The following is a 7,591-nucleotide window of genomic DNA, read 5'->3' as shown; positions in this document are numbered from 1 at the left end:
GTGGGTGTGTGTGCGCGTACACGGCTGAGTGGGGAGGTGTGCACGTACACGGTGGAGGGGGTGTGCGCGTACACGGCAGAGTGGGTGTGTGTGCGTGTACATGGCTGAGTGGGGAGGTGTGCACGTACATGGTGGAGGGGGTGTGCGCGTACACGGCGGAGTGGGGGTGTGTGCGCGTACACGGCAGAGTGGGTGTGTGTGCGTACACGGCAGAGTGGGGGTGTGCGCGTACACGGCGGAGTGGGGGGGTGCGCGTACACGGCGGAGTGGGGGGGGTGCGTGTACACGGCGGAGTTGGGGGGGGTGCGCGTACACGGTGGAATATTATCCAGCTTTAACAAAGGAGGAAATGCTGTCCTCTGCCATAGCACGGGCCGACCTGAAGATGTTACGCTCCGTGGAACGAGCCAGACCCAGACAGACCAGCCGCGCATGACCTCGCATGTGCAATCTGAAAAGGCCAAGCTCCCAGAAGCCGGTGGCCAGGGGCTGGGGAGCAGGGGAGGCCGGGGGCTGGAGGGCTGGGGGGCGGGGACTCGCTCTTCCCGCTGGAAGGTGGAGAAGGTCTGGGGACTTGAGTTATTCTCACCACGCACACAGAACGGTAACCATGTGCGAATCACCTTAATTTCGGTGATGGGTTCACGAAGTATCAAGTCGTCACGTCATGCATCTTAAGTATCTACAATTTTTGTCAGTTATGCCCAATGAAGCTGAAAAACATAGGTCTTACTGTGCGGATGTCCTGCAGCCGTGTCCCTCGGTGGTAACCACGGCACCGATGTGGGGCCAGAGCCCCAGGAGCAGGAGCCGGCCCGGCGCTCAGGCGCTGCCCGTCTGCTGGTGAAGATACAGGCCGGCCGTTCTGCGGTGCGGGGCCACCGTCCACGGCTCACCTGGGCGCGTTCGGTCCCGGGGGCCCCGGGGTGCTGCGGGCCCAATGCCTGGAGCTCACGCAGGAGCGGGGCTGCCCCACAGGCTGTTTTGCCGCCCCGAAGGCACGGGGTCTCCGTCTGCTGGGGCAGGACCTCACGAAGACTGGGCAGTGAGCGCACGGGGAACCACGGTCCTGGAAACACGATGGATCTTCCAGGCTGCTGGGTCATCAGAAACCTTGCAAGGGACACACACGAGGCAGGCAGGCGTGAGTGGGTAGAAATGAAAACCATTTTGATGACTATTTTTTCCTCTGACCAAGGGAAGAGCGTCCAGTAGCGGCCTTTTTCTGGCCGAAATGTTCTCTGTGAGCTTTGAGCTAATTCTCCCTCTAGCAGAGAAGAAATCAAAGATCTCTCTGCGGACGACGGTGATTTCACGTCCCTGATGTGCTGCTTCTCCTTCAAAGATGCGGGTGCTCTTTTATAACGCCCGGACCCAAGGTCACGTCACTGCCCAGCCTGCCAGCAGTGGGAACCCTGCACAAAGACCTTCCGGCCCGGCCCTCCGGGCCTCCGACAGCGGGCGGGGCCCCCACCTTCCTCACCCCGTCCCAGCAGTAAGGGCACCGGGACGCACGTCCACCGGCTGAGGTGGAGGTGGCAGCCTGGTCCCCCATAAGGGAGAGCCCGCGCTGGGGATGCCCACGTTTGCTTCCCACCAGCAGAACCTGGACGCAGGAACGTGCACCCAGGGTCTCGCTGCCTGCATTCAGTCCCGGCTGCGCAGCCTACCCGCCCTGTGCCTGGCTGATCACTTAAAGTCTCTGAGGCACACCCCCCCCACGCACATACACACACGCACACGTGCACACCCCTCACATACATACCCCTCATACACACGCACACACATGTAGACACACGTGCACATACACACAGCCCTTGCATGCACAAAACACACCCGTCGCACATACACACCCCTCACACACACACACCCCTCACACACATGCACACATCCCTCTCACACACGTACACACGCACACACACCCCTCACACACACACCACACACACCTGCACACGCATGTAGACACACATGCACACCCCTCACACACATACCCTCACACACATGCACACACGTAGACACACGTGCACATACACACCCCCCTCGCACACACACAACACACCCCTCACACATACACACCCCTTGCTCATACACGCCCCTCACACACACACACACATCACTCTCACACACACATACACACACACCACACATGCACGCACATGCACACACACCCCTCACACACACAACACACTCCTCACACACCCCTCTCACACACTTACACACACACCCCTCTCACACACATGCACACATGCACACACACATGCACACTCACCCCCTGCCCCCCTCCCACGAGCACATTCTCATCCCAGCACTACGTCTCCTTCCCGTGACTCACTGGAACCTGCCTGGAGAAGGCAGTTGGTGGCTTTACCTGCAGACTTGGACTCTCCTTGCCCCCCAGCCCCCGATCTTCAGTGCACGGCAAACCTGCATCACCTGCCTGAGGACTGATGTGCCCATCTGCAGAGGTAATGGGCTGTGGGCTCACGGGCTGCCACACAGGGGCATCGGTGAGGGGGGTCCTTGGCTAATGAATAGATTCCACACACATCTCTGTTGACTCTGTGCAGCTGTTTAAGGTCAGATTGGTGGCCTAAGTCAGAGTCAGGGGAGATAGGATCGAAGTCAGGGTTCTGGGTATCATTATCACCCCACTTTGTCTTCAGAGTGAGTCCAAGCTGCCGATGGGTTTCTGGAGGTCAATTACTGAGTGAGAACATGGTCGGCACAGCCTCTGACCATTGCTCGCGAGGCCTCCAACAGGGAACCTCCAGGAGGAGAAACTGTAGCCATGTGGGAGGTCGACTTTCTGTTCCTGGCTCAGGAACATGAAGCAGAGGCCCGAGACACAACCTCATCAATTGCAGATGACAGGATCCTCTATGTGGAAAACCCAAAGACTCCACCCCAAAACTGCTAGAACTCATACAGAAATTCAGTAAAGTGGCAGGATATAAAATCAATGCACAGGAATCAGTTGCATTCCTATACACCAACAATGAGACAGAAGAAAGAGAAATAAGGAGTTGATTCCATTTACAACTGCACCAAAAACCATAAGATACCTAGGAATAAACCAAAGAAGAAAAGGATCTATACTTAGAAAACTATAAAATACTCATGAAAGAAATTGAGGAAGACACAAAGAAATAGAAAAACGTTCCATGCTCATGGATTGGAAGAACAAATATTGCGAAAATGTCTATGCTACCCAGAGCAATCTACACATTCAATGCAATCCCCATCACAATACCATCCACTTTTTTCAAAGAAATGGAACAAATCATCCTAAAATTTGTATGGAACGAGAAAAGACCCCGAATAGCCAGAGGAATGTTGAAAAAGAAAAGCAAAGCTGGCGGCATCACAATTCCGGACTTCCAGCTCTGTTACAAAGCTGTCATCATCAAGACAGTATGGTACTGACACAAAAACAGACACATAGATCAATGGAACAGAATAGAGAGCCCAGAAATGGACCCTCAACTCTATGGTCAACTAATCTTTGACAAAGCAGGAAAGAATGTCCAATGGAAAAAAGACAGTCTCTTCAACAAATGGTGTTGGGAAAATTGGACAGCCACATGCAGAAGAATGAAACTGGACCATTTCCTTACACCACACACAAAAATAGACTCCAAATGGTTGAAAGACCTAAATGTGAGACAGGAATCCACAAAATCCTTGAGGAGAACATAGGCAGCAACCTCTTCCACCTCGGCTGCAGCAACTTCTTTCAAGACACGTCTCTAAAAGCAAGGGAAACAAAAGCAAAAATGAACTATTGGGGTTTCATCAAGGTAAAAAGTTTTTGCACAGCAAAGGAAACAGTCAACAAAACAAAGAGGCAACCCACAGAATGGGAGAAGATATTTGCAAATGACATATCAGATAAAAGGCTGGTATCCAAAATCTATAAAGATCTTCTCAAACTCAACACCCAAAAACAAATAATCCAGTCAAGAAATGAGCAGAAGACATGAACAGACACTTCTCCAAAGAAGACACATAAATGGCTAACAGACACATGAAAAAATGTTCAACAACATTAGCCATCAGGGAAATTCAAATCAAAACCACAATGAGATACCACCTCACACCAGTCAGAATGGCTAAAATGAACAAGTCAGGAAATGACAGATGTTGGCAAGGATGTGGAGAAAGGGGAACCCTCCTACACAGTTGGTGGGAATGCAAGCTGGTGAAGCCACTCTGGAAAACAGTATGGAGGTTCCTCAAAAAGTTGAAAATAGAGCTACCATATGATCCAGCAATTGCACTACTGGGTATTTACCCCAAAGATACAAAAGTAGGGATCCGAAAGGGTACGTGCACCCCGATGTTTATAGCAGCAATGTCCACAATAGCCAAACTGTGGAAAGAGCCAAGATGTCCATCGACAGATGAATGGATAAAGAAGATGTGGTATATATATACAATGGAACATTATGCAGCCATCAAAAAATTGAAATCTTGCCATTTACAACGATGTGGATGGAACTAGGGGTATTATGCTAAGCGAAATAAGTCAATCAGAGAGAAACAATTATCATATGATTTCATTCATGTGAAATTTAAGAATCAAAACAGGATCATAGAGGACAGGAGGGGAAAATGAAACAAGACAAAATCAGAGAGGGAGACAAATGGTAAGAGACTCTTAATTCTAGGGAAAAAAATGAGGGTTGCTGGAGGGGAGGTGGGGGGGGGATGGGGTAACTGGGTGATGGGCATTAAGGAAGGCATGTGATGTAATGATCACTGGGTGTTGTATAAGACTGATGAATCACTGGCCTCTACCTCTGAAACTAATAATACACTATATGTTGATTAATTGAAATTAAATAAAAAAAGGAAATTAAAAAACCAAAAATTTTTAACAAAGCATCCAAAAAAATGACTGGGTCTAAACCAGGATTCATCATAGTCATTGCTTGCTTTAGGATTCTCTGTTATGCGCTGGTTGCATTCAATTCTGATTTAACGATGATCATGCATTGGCTACTCTGGGTAGCCTGATATCTGGGAGTTGGGGTGAATTTGGAGTAAAATCCTGATCATCTGGAGGGATGCTATATGGCTCATGAGTGCTTCTCACCAAGGTACATGGTAGAAATTCACTTCCTACCCCCACTGTTGGTGTAGGGGAGGTTCACATGACATTTTACTGGCCAGAAAGTTATGAGTGGAAATAGCAGGGATCACTTCTAGGTTGGGTACTTAATGGCCAGTACGAGGCCCTCCTAGGCTCTCCTCTCTCTTTGGCACAGTTATGGGGACACTGGCACAGCTCTCTGAAGGCTGGTCCCAGAGCGACTGGTCAAGGATATGGGGCATAGGTGAGAAATGGCTTCGCATTGTTCAAGCGTCTGAGACCTGAGGGTTGCTTGTTACTGCAGCATGACCCAGCCTATCCTGACTGATGTGCTAGGCAGTAAACATGATGTGCCACATGCACGAGCTGCCCTGGGAAAAAGAAATGCCTTGCTTTCCATGAGGTAGGAGGGAACCACTTTAGGTTCTGCCAAATTTCAGCTTGTGGTCCAGTTTGGGGCCTAACCTGTGGCCCAACTCAAAGGAAATTCTGTTCAGATCTGAGTGTGGTCTCAAGGCCAGACTCCCAGCAGAGTGGGACTTCTTTAACATTAAAGAGTCTGGCATTTCCCTTAACTGGCATCTCTACATTCCACTGCCCCATCTTCCCATCTCCCGTGCCAACACAGCGACTCCCCCAGGACCCACTGATGCCTTCCCACAGGACACCTGCCACCCCAGAGACCTTGTCCTACATCCACAAAGGAGCACTCTAGACCTTGGACATGCTGGGGCTTCTGAAGGGCTGACTGTCTACCTGGGGTCCCCGGGGGGGGCGGAGCTTTGTGATGGTGGGAGGGGTGTGAGTGTCCTGAGCAGGTGTGCATTCTCAAACACCGGTGTGGTTGAAAATAAAATAAAACCGGTTTGCTGGACTATCAGATGCATTCCCTCCCTGTAGGGTACCCCACATTTTCAACGTGCTCGTATCTGGAATGAAATATTTAGCCAAACATTGATGCATAGTTTGGATGTATTGTTTCCGGCTAAATTTCAGGATACAGTACAATGTATTTACATAAGCGAAATAATGTTTTCTCCGCAAAACCACTTTCAAATCACTTTCAATAACCATATAATGAAAAGTGCTTGATTTTTTTCTTGAGCGACCATAGCTAATAAATCTGATTCTGGAGCCAAATTGTCTGGGCTTGAATCCCAGATCCATGCTTTGCTATCAATGTGACTTTGGGCATGGCATTGACCCTCTTGGTGACTCAGTTTCCACTGTTGTAGAATTAGACAATACCAGCTTACATGGTAATGTGGTTGCTGTCAGTCTTAATCCATTAACAGCCGTAAGGACCCAGAATGGTTCCTGGCTACATCTTACTGAGCTGTGTGAGTGTTAGCTTTTTGTATTATTATTCTCAAAGCTATCCTTGTACAATTGGGAAGCATCTTACAACCTGGCATTTTATAAACAGAAAAATACAGGATTTCCTAAGAAGGGACATGGGATTGGCTATTTATCAAAAACAGACCAGTGTTTATCAAACTAGCTGCACTGTAAGACTCTCCTGATGAGTAAAAACAGAATTCCCAGGCTCCTCTCAGAATAAGTGCTGTACATGGTAAACACTCTGGAGACAGCTGGCCACGAGGCCCAGCGGCTGGCTCCTTCCTGCTGGTGGTCCTCTGACTTTCTTGAGACGAAAGTCCTAGAAAGAAGAGACAGTTTTGATGAGGACGAGGAGAAATGGGTGTTTTCGCTTTCACCAGAATCCACCAGGAGGCACAAAACATCCAAGCTGGGGAGGCTGGTATGCCTGAGGTCACAAAATGTGTGTTGGAGAAGAGTACTGGACCAAGAGCCAGAAGACCCTAACGTTCCCTGACACACAGATACAAGACAAACACAAACACACATACAAACACACAAATGTACACATACATACAAATGCACACACACACACAGACGTAAGTGCACACATTAGCCAGAGCTCCCTGAAGCCCAAGGTCCTTGTCATATTCATCTCCGTATATTGGGGACCCAGTACAAAGTTAGCTCTTAATAAATGTTCTATCATTTATTTATTCAACAAATATTTACCAAGCACCAACTAAGTGTCAAGTGCTGTTTGAAGCACCGGAATGCAGCGAGAAGCAGGCAGACAGAAAGCCCTGCCTGGGGGTGCTCACAACGCCCACTCTGTGGGGCTTGTGCAGGTCTTTCCCCATCATGACCCAGCTGCCTCATCTGTAAATGCCTGTTTGGGGCTAGATCCGTAGACAGGCGGGGTGGGGGTGGGGGGGCAGCCAGGTATGCTCTCCCCTGAGGTCGGAGCACCGTGACCTGGAGAACCTGATGCCCAGGGGTCTGAGCCTTCTTCCTGTCCCGGTGGGTTGCCAGGTTCAGTCTGGTGGGACCCCTAGGTCCCGTTGAATCCCAGGCTCCCCGTCCACCCGTCCTTGAACTCAGCTCTTCCTCCCTCTCAGCTCCACGGCAGGGATGCTGGGGACTGAGGTGGTGAGGGGGTGGGGGTGCGGGGATTGGGAG

Source organism: Neomonachus schauinslandi, chromosome 14 (genome assembly GCF_002201575.2).
Source record: "Neomonachus schauinslandi chromosome 14, ASM220157v2, whole genome shotgun sequence".
In the NCBI taxonomy this organism is placed as follows: Eukaryota; Metazoa; Chordata; class Mammalia; order Carnivora; family Phocidae; genus Neomonachus; species Neomonachus schauinslandi.
The sequence above is the reverse complement of the archived record's forward strand: the minus strand, read 5'-3'. Positions refer to the sequence as shown.